The sequence below is a fragment of the Coturnix japonica genome, chromosome 2 (assembly GCF_054131305.1).
Source record: "Coturnix japonica strain WE chromosome 2, WE-NBRP24, whole genome shotgun sequence".
Classification (NCBI taxonomy): domain Eukaryota; kingdom Metazoa; phylum Chordata; class Aves; order Galliformes; family Phasianidae; genus Coturnix; species Coturnix japonica.
In genome coordinates this window covers 114,170,222-114,185,286 of record NC_140664.1, presented here as the reverse complement: position 1 = coordinate 114,185,286, position 15,065 = coordinate 114,170,222, and the positions used below count along the sequence as shown (strand labels likewise).

The 15,065-nt window shown below is 33.8% G+C and overlaps 1 protein-coding gene across 16 annotated transcripts in view; it reads right to left on the bottom strand.

The window, feature by feature from the left end:
* Window positions 1-15,065, bottom strand: part of DGKB (diacylglycerol kinase beta) — a 325,927-nt gene that overhangs the window by 270,992 nt on the left and 39,870 nt on the right. The window lies entirely within an intron of this gene.

Below are 15,065 nucleotides of genomic sequence, written 5' to 3'. Positions count from 1 at the left end.
TTCTTGAAATGGTTTTCTACTCCTGGCTTTGTTTTGTTTTTGTTTTTGTTTTTTTTTTTTTTTAATTTTTTTTCTGTTGGGTTTGTTTTTTTAACCATCTTTTTTCTTAGTCACATTTCTTGTTTTCCAAGTACCACATTCAGTTCACTACTCCTCTTAAAAAGAAAGGTTTAAATGTTAATGCAGTGACAATTCTCAATATCCTATTTACAGAAATTGTATTTCTGAGATTATATTTTAGCTCAGTAGAAATAGAAGCAGAACTGTTTTCTGGCTTTAACCTCAAAAGATTTTCACCTAAGGCAATCTTCTTAGCATACAATAAATGACCTTCCAAATATAAATGCTAAACTAAGGGATGACATTTTAAACAACAAAGAAAAAAATATCCAGCTCAATTTTGTTCTGACTTTCAGGTTTCTGATGCATTCACCTTCCATTTCAAGATATATTTACTATTGAAACGAAATATTTTCCAAAAACAAGAGCTGCAAATCCTGTAGAAACAATTCTCTGTTTGTTTTTTGTTTGTTTGCTTGTTTGTTTTGTTTTTTTAATCTCAGGAGTAGAAACTTTAAATTCAAATGCATATTTAGGGCATAAAACTAGAAGAATTAACACTCGTACAGTTTTCTCTGGATCTTTTCAACCATTACTGAAGAATACAAAGTGATAGTCCTACAAGAATAGCAGTGTGACAAATGTTCAAACAAACTTAGTGAAGTACAGGTTTTGGCTCTCATCCTATAAGGAGATATTTCAGTTTTACAGAGCCGGTAGAGTTGAAAAATATGTGTCAAGCACATGACGTTAATTATTATTTCCAAATTTTACTCAAAACATTTATGTTCTTAGTGGTGCATGATCCCACACAAAACATACTTGGTCCTATATGTTATCTTTTTCTTTTTTTAAAAAAAATTTTTATTATTATTATTATTTTTTAAATTATTTATCTTTTTTTTTTTTCTTCCCTAAGATGTTAAAGCTGCTAATCTTGGTTCAAAACAGTGCATTTTTTAAAAAACAAGATAATGCTAGAAGTTGTGCCCATACATGGCATTCAGTTTCACAGAAACATTTGATTCCAAGTGACAGTGAATGAGAAAGAAAAAAAAATTCTTTACAGACTACATAAATTAAAAAAATCAAGGTAAAATAAAAATATATAAAATGTTTCCAGGTTAGCAACAGATGCCATCTGCGAAATGCAAAATAAGGTGAAACAGGCAGAGAAGCATACATATGTACACAGTATATACATATTACTCACAAATTATATGTACTTATAACAAATTTTAGTGGGCAAGACTAATAAAACCACTGGCTTAACCTGCCTTAACTTCCAAAGGTGAAAAGCTAAGTCTTACACTTGAGGTTTCAAAAGTAGCTAAATTAAACTCATTGCTGTGTGAGACATAATCACAACATGATTGTAACACGAGCATACTCTGAGTTTAACTTCTGCTTATTTATCATGTAACTTAATTTCTTCCTTTTCCAGAGGATCAAGCAGCCTTATGGCAGGTGTATTATAACATGGCATAGTATATAGAGAAATATCTAAAAAAAAAATATACTTCACTGATTTATTTGACATAAAGGACCACTACAAATGAACATTCACTATGGACAAACACTACACTGATGAAATTGCTAGTTTTAAATAAATTAATTCTTGTTATTTATCTGTCACTGTGGTTGGAACATCTGTCCTTAATAGTACAGTCTGAGGAAAAAAAAAATAAAAAATAGGAAGGATACAAACAAACACATTTGCTCAAGTATCTTTTCTCTCAGCTATGTTTCAAACTACAAGGATGAGACCCCAAGGGTAACCTAATGTGTATATTTCAGAGATAAATTTATGTAAGATTGATATTAACAATGTAAGCTTGTAGGAATGTTTTATGAACAGTCAGCCTGAAAACAAAGAGATTATAAAAACATTAGGTTACTTGACCTAGTTAATTCTGTAAAACATACAGAATGCTTAATATGTAACAAAATACCAGTAACATGACACAGGCATTCATCATCTTAATGTTGCCATACACAAAAGTCACTGCCGTTGCAATGAACTAAAAACTCTCCCAGGTTCCAGCATTCAAATTTATATCCTTTCCTAATCCGTTCTGCCACAGTACACTTACAGATGACAGGTTTATTTATTTAATTATAAATGAATCAGTTCACAAGATTTACAGAGATACCTTCCAGAGCATGTTAAGATAATTTCAGCCAAGATCGTCTGACAGAAGAAATGATGAAGAAAGGATGAAGAGTTGGTCACCCAAAAGGACAAAAGGAACAGAAGACAAATACAGTTTGGGGAGAAGGAAGGATAGAGGCAAATCAGACTTCAAAAAATAACACAGAAGAAGAAGATAAAACAGTTCTTCTGATAGGCTTTCCTTTCTTTTTCTACCTCATAATGCAGAAAAGAGAGAAACTAATATAGCTTAAGAGAAAAAGCTCTTAGCAAGGCTATGTCAATTATAAAGATCTAAAAAGGCTAGGAAAATGCTAATTAAGTTTCAAGAGATCTTTCTTTTGATAATCTAAATTGATGACTCCCCTTCCACAAAAAGACCATAACAAATACTGTACAGATACAAGTATGTCATCAAATACTTTACGTCTGAACAAGCATCACAAGCAGAACCTTATCTTTTCCCAAGTTTTTGTATTCATCATTTACTTGCAGCTCAAGATTCAGGCTGTTCTGTAAGTCTGATTTATAAAATTAATTAATAATTAATTTAATAGTAATTGATTTAATAAAATAGTTTGCTTTAAGGAAAGAAGAGGAAAAAAATAAGATGATTTCCCATAAATTCACTTGGAATAATGGGGAACAGAGGGATCAAAAGGGAGCTATATTCCAAGTAAACAAAATGCAAATAATCTGTCAGCTGCTTGTGGAGATTAAGCTGATTAGAAATATATTGCCCTGCTCCAGGAAAAAAACAAAAAAAAATAAAAAAAAAATAAAAAAAATGTGGTGAAAAAAATAAAAAGAAAAGGAGAAGGAAAAAGAACATAGGTAGATTTAGTACAGGACAGAGGAAACAGCAAAGAAAAGGCAAAAATTAGACTTCATTGACTTCAGAGCTGCTGAGGAGCTTTGTCAGAGGTTGATGAAAAAGACTTTGATTTTTCTTATTCTTTCTAAGATGGAGTCTGTTTTATACTTCATTTTAGAAATACAAGAGCAATAAATTTCAATATTTCTATTGTATAAAGGTTATTCTATGACATCTTAATCCAAGGAATATTTTCCTGGAAGGGGAATAAATAAATAAATAAATAAATACCACAAATACAGCATTGGAAGTCTTGAAGCCTGCTGGGTACGTGGTAAATGCTCTACACAGTAGACAGTACAGTATGAAAAGATCTTAGACATGTATTGAGACATTTTATGTCAAGGAAAGATAATCTATCATCTATGGGGACAAGCTAAGAAGATAAGAAAATGGTTTTCCTTAAGCTATGGTACCATGCTTTAAGGCAAACTAGTAAACAAACAACTGCAAACATAATTAATTGAATATTATTTAGCAGATAATGTTTCCCCAAAGATAAAATTAATATCAAATATAGGATATGCCATTTTTGCTCACTATTAAGTATGATCCCAGCTAAGCTATTCCCATTTTTTTTTAGCCCCAGCCCCCCAGTGTTCCAGTTGCTTTGGTAAGAGATTCTTTAGGCACATAAGAAAAGCATAGCCACATTTTTTATTACATTTCTAACAGATTTGACTTACTTCTGTTTTAAATGCTTCTCTCAAACAGTGTACACTTAGTGAAGTAGAGCTCATCCCAGACTGTGCATTAAGAAAATGACAGAGAGTAAATGACTTACTGGCTTTCAATGTCTGAGATCATCACTTCGAGATAAGTCATGTAATAAAGACTCAGTCTCCTAAAAATCATGACGCACAATACTCGGCACCATTAAGAAATATGCCACATCCTTGTCAGAATACCTCAAGCTTGATGTCACTCACAGAGAGCTAACCAGATAACATGTAAGTCACACTAAAATGAAGAACATGTAATTTACAGTCCTTTACTGTATATTCTAAGAAACTTTAAATCCAAATAAAAAAAAAAAGACAAGATATGAACACAAATAAAATGGCTAGACAATACGGTAAATTATTTTAGGCAATTAAGCAAAGGTTAACATTGATTCCCTAAGGTAGCTTGAAATAAATTATCTAAGGCAAAATTCTGTGTTGAATTCACTTAGACTAAAATGTTATGTTTAAGAGTGTGCAAACTTTTTGCTTTTGCCCCATCCAAACAACCTGAAAAAAAAAAAAAAAAATAAAAAATCAGAAATTTTGCTATAAAACAAAATATCCTAAATGCTTCAGTAGATAATAAATCACAATGAAGTTAATAATGAACCTCTGACAATTGAATTTCACTTTTTTTTTAATTTTTAAATAAAATACTGATATATTTAATTCTGTAAATGCCCAAATGAAATGCTTCAAAAGGAACATCGCATTTTGTTTCATGAAAATAATTTTCTGTTCTGTATGCCCACAAATGGTACTATTATGTAAAGCCACCCTGCTTGGCTTGAATTGGGCACCAGAGGAATTCTAGAGCTCCCAAAATAAACTGAAAATAGACTCCAGCGGCACTTGATGGGAGTTTAGCACTGGTTTATAGTTTAGGAATCATTACACCACACAGCAAGGTGCAGAACAAACATGATGTTTCCCTGGGAAATGCCAAAGCAGCCTTTTATTCTTGTAAGACAATACAAGTCAAGGTCCACAACACAGATAAGCACAATGCTTTGCAACAACATGGGAACTCAGTTTCATTCATCACCTTGCCAAGCTGGGTCAGAGAAAAGACCTTAAGCAGAAGTGGAGAACTGCTTGACTGGGAACTGAACTCCTGCAAGAGGGCAGGACAGGAGTCCTGAGGAGGATAGGAGGAAATGGGAACACCTGTCTGAAAGGCAGTGGAAGGGGAATAGCTGCCAGTTGCTGGTGGGAGTGTGAACCAGGCAGCTTACAGCCTGCAGGCAGCAGGAGCTTCTCCAAAGCTCTGCAGGGCAACATAGCTGCCATTCACTCTGCATACAGAAAATACAGAGTTTTCTTGCTATCAGAATTCAAGTAATTCCTTGGAAACTTTAATCACAAATACAACAATGTGTATCATATGGAGTTAATTCGAACCATGGAAAAGCTGGAAAATCAGAACAAAGGCTTCAATTCAGCCTGCTGTGTGCCCTGTGAGTACTTTGCAAAGCTCAAGAATAGACTTCTGTCCAACTTTCAAGGGAACAGTTGTCATTTCAGTTGTTACAAATCTTTCATGTGATTTAGGACATAACTGATTAAAGATTTCATTATACAGTATTACTTTTTCCCTTTCTGAGAATACAGAAAGCAAATCCTTCCATTCCAGGAATAGCGTATGCTTGTTTTTTTATTCTCACCTTACCCACCTTACCTTTGTCCTGGCTCCAAAGCTGTCTCTATTCCAAATCTCAAAAAAGCAATGAACAAACAACAACAACAACAAAAACACCTTGATATTTTCATGCATATTACCTTGCCTACCAGGAGCCTTTCCTTTGCCAACATTTTCATTCTGTTTTATCCAAAATTCTGCAGTCTTCATGTCTGCCATTGTCTTTTTCACCCGTGACTCCCAACTGTCTTTTACTCCTGATGGTTATTATACAGGCTGGATACTCACAATCTTTTTAATTTAAACAAGACCTAGAAAAATCTGTCTCCTTGTTCACTGTCTCCAAGTTTTGACTCACTGTTTAAAAAAAAAGGACCTATATCATTTTGAAAGCTGAAGTGTTCTCTATTATCAGAAGATAGAGAAGAGTGATAAAATGAAATCAGATTGTCTTTTCAGAAGAAATACTGATAATAAATTATTTCAGAGAGAAGAACGATGAATTTCCTGCAGTAATTAATGGTGTGTAAAAATAAATAAATTATAAGTCTGGAGGACTCAAGATGAATTTTCTCTCTCTCTCTCTCTTTTTTTCTGAGAACAACAACAACAAAAACACTCCAAAACCAGACTTATACAAAATGATTAGAAAGTTGTAAAATGTTATATGAATTTACAGACCTGAAAATATAGATGGACCAGAATCTTTCACATTCCCTTAAAATGACTATCTGAATCACTCAAAAAATAAACTTTACGTCAACAAAAACAAAAACAACAACAAAACAAACAGTTTAAGAAGGACCAGATAGCTGTGATAGCAAACTGCTATTCAAACTGTGGAAGGTCATTTGGCACAGGGTAGTACCCAGTTTTAAAAAGTTCCTTCCATTGCTGAAATTACTCATCTTAAACTGTTAAAGCTTTACTTAAAACCAAGTATCTATAGTAAAAATACATAAATAAATAAAAGTAACAATGTAGCTTTGAACGAAGTATGTATGTTAAGAAAATCAATCTTCCATAACGATATGGAAGACTATTATTGACAGCCAAAGATCAGCAGAAGTGGGAATCCCTCCTGGTGAAGAATTGCTTCATGAAAGATTAAGACGAGACTGTTGTGCTGTATAAACACTATAAACACTAAAAACTGACTAAGGAAAGAAAAATACATAATTAACAAAAATCTACTTTGAAATGGGATTTTTATTTTTATTTTTTTATTTTTCATTTTTTGAAAGAGACGAGTGGGTTTTCTTGTTTGTTTTAAGCAGGAATAACTTTTTTTTTTTTTTTTTTCCTGTAATAACTAACCAGGTGGGAGAAATGGGGAATATAATTCATTTCTTTCACAAAATTACAAAGAAAATAGCACAGAATTCAATTGTCAAAGAAGAATTCAAGACAACGTTTCTGGAAACGACTGAGCAGATACACACAAGTATATAATAGAGCAATGCAAAAATCAAGACATTGCAGATTCTCACCCTTTTAAGATGAGAACTGTGGGGATACAGCTTTTTTTTTAATTTATTTTTTATTACCACTCTATTTTTGAAGGTATAGAGGTAAGAATATGTAGTCTGTAAGAAGCTTGGCCTAAACACTAAAATGCTACTACAAGGCATATCATAGTGATATGTTAGCAGTCTGAATAAGAGAAGCACTTAATTAATTAATTAATTAATTAATTAATCTCAACTGCTTTTACACACAAGACTAATCACAATTAAAAAGCCTAACAGAGTCTGTCTTAACCACCACCTCAGAACACTGCATGTACCAACTCTCTGGCACTGTTCTTTATGCAACAGCCAGCAGCAAGTAAATGCAAACTTATCACCGGATATATATAACTGAGATTCAGTGCATCACTGCTTGAGTTCTGAGGGGAAACAAAAGGAGGCAAGATGGAAAGGAAAAACACTGTGTGCATTCAGTATAAGATGTGAAGTGGGCACTGCTCTCAAATAACATTGTCATTCTTGTATATCCTAAATAACATCCTTCAGAACAGAACCTAAAGTATTTATCAACTGGCAAATTTAACATATAAAAATACAGCAACATCATACATTCCCTATTTGTTAACCTGAGCTGTTAAAAGTGCAACTTTTTAAAAGAAGCAGCACAATACTCAAGGAAGTCTGACTGACTCAGCTTCAAGCCAAAGACTTTCTGTAGTGCGAAGACAATATTGCTAGTTTCCACTGAAATAATAAAATGGAGATGTGATTGTTAGGCAACCACTGTGCTCAATTACGCAAAATTTAGTACTCGTTTTTAATGTTCAAACAGACACTGAACACATATTAACATATTTGTGCCTGGAAATCTTATAAAACTTTTCAAATGCATGCCTCCCAGGGACAGGATACTAAGCTGTAAAGATAGCTAGCTTATTTACTGGATCATTTATTTAGTTCTGTTAGCCCAAGACACTACATGGGTTTTCTGGATAGCTAAGAAAATGGGGTTAGAAAAGGAGAAAAATAAGAAACTGTTTTTTATGAAAGTTGTTAGTGGGAGGAAAACCAAGAAATTTAAAGCAAAGAATTCTAAAGTACTTTTGATGTAACAAAATTGTATAACTGTAGTATTAACAGATTAAGCTTCCATTGTGTAGACAGAGCTGCAAAGCATCTGTCTTAAGGGCAGAGCCTGTCTTGGAGAGCTTGCAATTCGAACAGCAGCTCAGTGGACCGCCTGTACAGTCAGTCATTTCATCCCTAGAGTGCTATTAGAAGCCACTGCCACTCTGGCACTCATTTATTGAAACGTAATAAAAAATAAAAACAATGATTCAGTGTGTGCTTTAATTTAAGAATATAGTTACACCAGGTAATATTTCAGAAAATTGCTTTTGCACAATTTAGGACAATTTAATTACAACTGTCATTCTTTCTATGGATCCACCAAACTGCTCAAATCCTCTTCAGGCACTAATAATTTTTAAAAATATGGACATATCAGATATTGTTTGGAGATATTGTGACTATCCCTGGATGTATTGCATGTAAGAAAGACTGCACAAAATGAGTTTGGGCTTGAAGAACAATGTGATAATACCCATTGTGTCTGAAGTAAAATATAAAAAAATATGTTTCTAAAGTTAAAACAAATAGGTAATTATTCCTTTCCCTATTATTAAATTCCTAATTAGCTTACAACTTCCGTACGAAAATACGAATGAATGAATGTTCTGAATGAACAATATTTTTTTATTTACTATATGAGGATCCCAAAGTGAATGCAAGCGGCTTATTTCAAATTCCAACTTGAGCACTTACTCAGACAAAATTAGCTTAATAAGTAGTCAAGCTTTAGAATTCAAAATAATAGCACTTGAGCACGTTCTCACAGATTTAAATATTTATTTGTAAAAAATAAAATAAAACCAAAAATCTTCTTGTATGGAGTATTTTAAGTTAAATCTTGGCTAGCCACTAGCATTCTACTTGAGTTCTCTTTTACCTGTCCTAGGTTATTTCTCTGTCTCACAATTTGATTTTCAATAAAAAATAATTATCATTTGTATGACCAAACACTCAAACATAGAATAAGAACTTCCAAAATCAAGCTTTTGGGACAGAACTTTGTTTTGGTTCCCCTTTACCATTATGAGACTTTAAAAGCCTATTTTCATTTTGTCCTAATCATTCCATTCTGAAATCTGTTCTGTTCCTTTCCTTAACTCACTCAATGCAATACTGCATTAATAGCACAGATCTGTATAATTTGACCTACCAAAAATGGAAGGCTGAAACTTTTGTCTTTTTTTCCCTCCCATGGCTTAAATTTTCAACTCTTTCAATAATTTTATTACGTCTTCAGGGCTTCTTCTTAATCACAAGAATCCTGAATTGTTATATGTTCATGCTGCTAAAATAGTACAGTTACCATCTCTTTGAAACTTTAGCCTGAAACTACAGTAACGTACTTAAGAATCAAATTTGGGTAATTTAGAGTTCTGGCTGCTCTGATCTTCTATGTTTCATGCTGCTGACTCATTTTCATTGCATCTCCTCAGCTTCCTTTCATCATCTCTAGTATCATTTAATAATTTCTTCAACTCAAGAGTGCCTTCAGCTTCAATAGTGCCCATTCAGCACTGAAGGATCTCTCTTCAGTGAACTTCCCAGACATACTCAGCACAGAAACTGAGTATTCTCATCTCCTCCCACAACTGTATAAAATTTCACTGTTTGCTTCCATTCATTTCAACCTCTATTGAACAAAAACCTGTATATTTTATACAGTATCTTATTTTTTCCAAAGCAGTGATGTCAGTAATCTGATCTGACACAGATAGGGATGATAGATTCTGTTCCCCACCGCTGGAGTGACTTTCAAGCATAAATAAAGTATTAAATGCAGAACTAGTCCTCTGTTAAGATGAATAAACACTTAATGAATCATTTTAATATTATTCAGAATGCCTTCATGCATGAAAACATCTGATCTATTACTGGGCCGTTTAATAAATTTTAGTAAATATGCTCTTCAAAACAAATTTGTTATCAATAACTATAATTACTGCTACAATTAGTTGGAGTGCCTTTAGAGTGCAAATTATTTATAATCATCATTTCAAAAATAAAATTAAGAATTATTCTTTTCAGAAACTATGAAAAAAAATGTTATCTTGGAATTTAATCACAAATTGCTTCCTCAGTATTCCATTCAAGCTTTAATAAAAAAAATAAATTATAAAACCCCACTAAACTTGAAGTTTCTAAAAACAAATGTAGTAGTCAATAATGTCCTCAAAAAGCTATTAAATTCTGCAGTGCAGATACAAAACCATGCAGTGACACTCCATAACACTCAGTAATAATCTTCCAAGACCACACAAAAATGCAACATATTTTCAGTGCTTAAAAATACAACAATGAAAACATACATAATTACAAGCACGTTTAACATCCAATTTTGCTTCTTTAATTAGCAGATCACAACTGAGAAAAATTCAGCACAGGGCTCTTCATCCCAACAAAATGCACAGGGAGAGAGATTGAGAGACACCATTAGGAAGCCCTAAATCTAGTTGTTCTGTTGTTGTTGTTGTTTTAAAAAAAAAAAAAAAAAAAAAAAAAAGATTCTATCTTCCATTTTGAGTCATCAATAGCAACTTCTCTCCTGTTTTCGAGAGAAACAGAGAAGAATGCTTTGACTTCTTCCATTAGAAAATCCATAAAAGGCAGAACAGCATAAGCAATAACAATAACAATTATGTATGACTTTTTCAGTGTATGAGCTGCTCTCCCCTTCTTTTTGTAGGCATAATGCTTTGCTGGGCTGAGGGAAGCCCCACAGTCTCCTGGTTCTTTGAATTTTAATTCCATAAAAGCGAAGAGGGATTATCCCCTCTCATAAAGCTACTTTTTCAGTCTGCCTGATGAGTCATGGATTGTAATCATTTATACTTTCACGCTTTTGTACAGCACAGGGACTAAAAATACACGCTTTTACTGAGAGCTGAGATTCAGCCATGTGACTCCATAATTAGTTCATTCTCCACTCTTTGTTTTTTCAGAGCTTGGTAAACTAGAATCCTCTGTCTGTGACATCAGAACAATTTCCACAGCAACCAAATGAATTAACCCCCAAATCTTTGTAATAGGAAATAAGCAATAGGAACAGACAAACTTTTAAGACACAAAAGATGCTCTTTACATATAAATGTCCTTGGAAACAACGAAACCATAATGAAAATAAATATGGAAGATACATAGAAACATAGGAAATACAACAAAGGCATAATCAATGTTTATACATTTTACAGCATATAAATACACATTCAGTAATTTTATGACTGTCTGTCATATTTGTAATAACCACAACGTGTGTTTAAAGCCAGAAAAAGCTGATGCTGCAACAATGAGTCTTAATGGCAGTGTTTATCATTTTAGCTTCTATTTTAGAAAGAAATCACTATTCTCATCAAAGAAAACAGAAATCAAGTTGAGTTGACACCCTTTGCATTTCAGGATTCTAGAAAGGATGTGCCATCGACTGTCACCACATTCCATGGATTTCACTTCCACAGAAACCTGAGAAAAGGATTTGTTTGGACTTCATAGGATCACTTTCAATTTGTTTCTTGCAAAGATACCCTTAAAAATGGAAACAAATAGTCACTGACACACCATTCCTTTCTACTGCAACAAAGGCCAGCACCTGGGATTCTGACTGTACTAAGAATGGTGAATTTATTGGCATCTCTAAGAGTAAACACAAGCCTGTTAGCAGTGACAGGGCTAGAGCTCTGACAATCTTCATTCTTATATGTTTACCCAGCACTTCTGGCAAGTAAATTGGCATCTTCTAATGAGGCAACCAGATGCACCTGATGAAGGAACAGCATCTTATTCATCACATATTAAACATGGCCAGAGACTCTGCATGCTCAAATTATGGGTTTCTAAACAGTCTCATCTGCAATATTTTCTCTCTGGAATCTGGGACCACTGCAGTCTTACAGTCTCTGAGAAAACTTTAAAAGAACCTTTTTTTCTCCATTTTTACTAACAGCAGCATAAGTTCATACTTCTAAAACCTAGTACTTGGAGTAAAAATAATCTCAGTAATTACTAGCAATTTTTTCTCTTCCCTTTAAAAACAATAAAAAATAGTTGCTTTCAGCAATCTGTATTCTTTGATGTGGCCTAGTCCCTCATTATGACTAGCCGAAGCCAATACAGTGCCAGAAGCCTGGGATCCTCTGAGGGACTGGGTAATAGCCCTGAGCTTTCAGCGCTGCTGGTGGCCATCTGCCACATGTACGAAGTTCCCTGCAGGTTATCATTTATACCCATTGTAAAAGAAAATTTTTTCCATCTGTGAGGGCCACATAATTCTGTAGCCAAACCCACCCAAGAGTGTCTGGCAGTTTAAGTCTTGATCAAAACTTCTGTTAGCCTTTGTCTTTCTCTTCAGAATTTTCTTTTACAAGTTCTTCCTCCTGTTGCCCTACAATATTCTTACATGATTTAGTTCCGACAGTAGCTATCGATGGTATACAAAAAGAAGCAGCAGCTGCTGACGTTGTTCCTGTTCTCATAGCCATTTCAGTAGCAATCCAACATCTATATCTTCAGGCTGTGATAGCTTGCCCAAGTTCTCCTCTACCAGCCTGGGAAAGAAAACACTGCCAAAACTTTTGCAAAAAGCTTTTTTCAGGCTTGGTCCTCAGGGCATATTTTGTTGACAATTTCAAAAGGACTAGAAAAAACAAAGCTATTTTCCCCAGAGTATATGTGCTGCCAGAGCTCATAGGCTTTTTCCTTTGCCTTTCTCTGCCTACTAAGGGAAGGACTTCTTTCTTCTATAGACCAGCTAAATCATGAAGCAGTCTCACTTTAACTATTTTTAATTTTTGTAATTTGGCCTGTAACAGCACAGATATACTAAAATTCTTTTAACTACATAATACATAATACAATAACAAACAAACAAAAACAAACAAACAAAAACACAGCACCTCTAAACTGACAGGATTTACCCTACAGGTGATAGAATCACAAGGTTGGAAAGGACCTATAAGATCATCTAGTCCAACCACCCTCCCTTTACCATACCTACAGAAAACCCTAAACCATATCACCTAGCTCCCTAATAATAATTACAGTGAATATTTACTAGATCCCTAATAATAATTACAGTGAATAATTACTAGATCCCTAATAATAATTACGGTGAAACTACTCATGGCTTCTTTATAATGTGCCTACAGTTTACACTGCTAGTACAGAACTGTGCATATATCTGGTACTGTATATTTCAGAAGAAACAATTTCTGCCTCATTTATCTTTGCATTAAACATCTAATCCCATATCTACCTTATCCTTCTAGATTTTTATGCAAAAATACTGTACATCTTTTCACCTTCTTTTCCATAAGTAAACCTGATCATGAAATCTAAAGGAAAAAAATTATCTTCTTAGTACGTGTACTTCCACTAGTATATACATTTGGTGTAGGCAAAATTATTACTACATAATGAGCATCCAGTTATCTCAGTTCTCATTTTCTCTTCTGAGATAATAAAACTAAGTAAAAACCTACTGTTCTTCAGAACAGGAGTAAAGAGAAGTAACAGTCACTGGAAATTATTCTTAAAAAAAAATACACAAAAAAAACCCAAACAACAACAACACTAACAACGCACACACATGCAAACTAACTGCAAAGTGTCAAGTATTAATTAATATGCTCTTTTAATTCTACAAAGACATTTTTCTACATTTTAAAGTAATATTTAAACTGTTTGCAAAACTCATTTGAAGTCCCAAATTCTTATTTGAAGAAAGGTCTTAAACAGTGAATATTAAGTTGTCTCAGGTTGAGCTGAGAAATAATTCTGTAAAATGAAATTATAAACAGATATTCCTTGGATTGTGGAAATATCACCTTTTAACATGACATTATACCACTTAATTGTAACAACAGTGAATTAGTTTGTTGTGAAGATGTTAACTAACTGGGACATGTTTACACACTACCAAGTTCCAAGTGTTGCTTAGGGAGAAAGTATAGAATGTTCTGTCACCAGGGCCAATTAGTAAAGAATCCATATGTTCCTTTGCTGTTCAGTTACATTTATGGATACCGATAAGATATCAAGGAGATTATCTGTATACAGAGGTAGAAGAAAGAATATTGTGAAGTTCACAGAAGAACTGGAAGGCAAACTACACTAAAAACTAAGCGATAAACTAATAATTATACTAATAACTATGCTAATACTGCTAATACACAGAACAAAGGCAAACTCTTTTTAATAAGAGCACTTTCTGGGTGGATAGGCACATGAAATGCAGAATACTAACTACTCCCTGGAAATAAATGAGCAAATATTTTTAACCAAATTTACATACATTCCAAATAAATAATAACAAAATATATTCTTTGCTTAAAGCTTCCTACTGATAAGTAAAGCACTTGAGCATGCACTCTCTTTGGACTCATTTAAGGTAATTGTCTTGAATCAATTATAGTAGATGCTGTTAATCACTCACCTAGTACAAACAGTTAGTATTCAATCACAACAACAGAATACAGAGGTATTAATTGTAAACTCTGAATTCTACCCACAGAGCTCTGGTTAATCATCAAGTCATGGAATGGTTTGGATTAGAACAAACCTTAACAATCATCTAGTTGCTTCCTCCATGATGCGGGCTTGCCCAGGACCCCATGCAACTTCGCCTTAAACACTTCCACGGATGGGACATCCACAACTTCTCTGAGCAGTCTGTGATAGTGCCTCACCAATCTCTGAGTAAGTAATGTCCCCCCTAACATCTAACCTAAATCTCTCCTCTTCTAGTTTAAAGCCATTCTGCTTGTCCTATCACTGTTAGATCATATAACAATTCTGTCTCCATCTTACTTATAAGTTCTTTTTAAGTATTGGAAGGCTGCAATGAGGTCACCCTGGAGCCTTCCAGACAGCCTCTGCAGCCTCCTACTCCAGACAGCCAAGGAAGGTTGATACAGTACAGTTCAAAGACACCACATCTTCATTTCACATATAAACACAAATCTGAACACAAACAATCCAAACAATTTGATCAATCACTTTATCCTGATATTAATAGCTCTTCTAG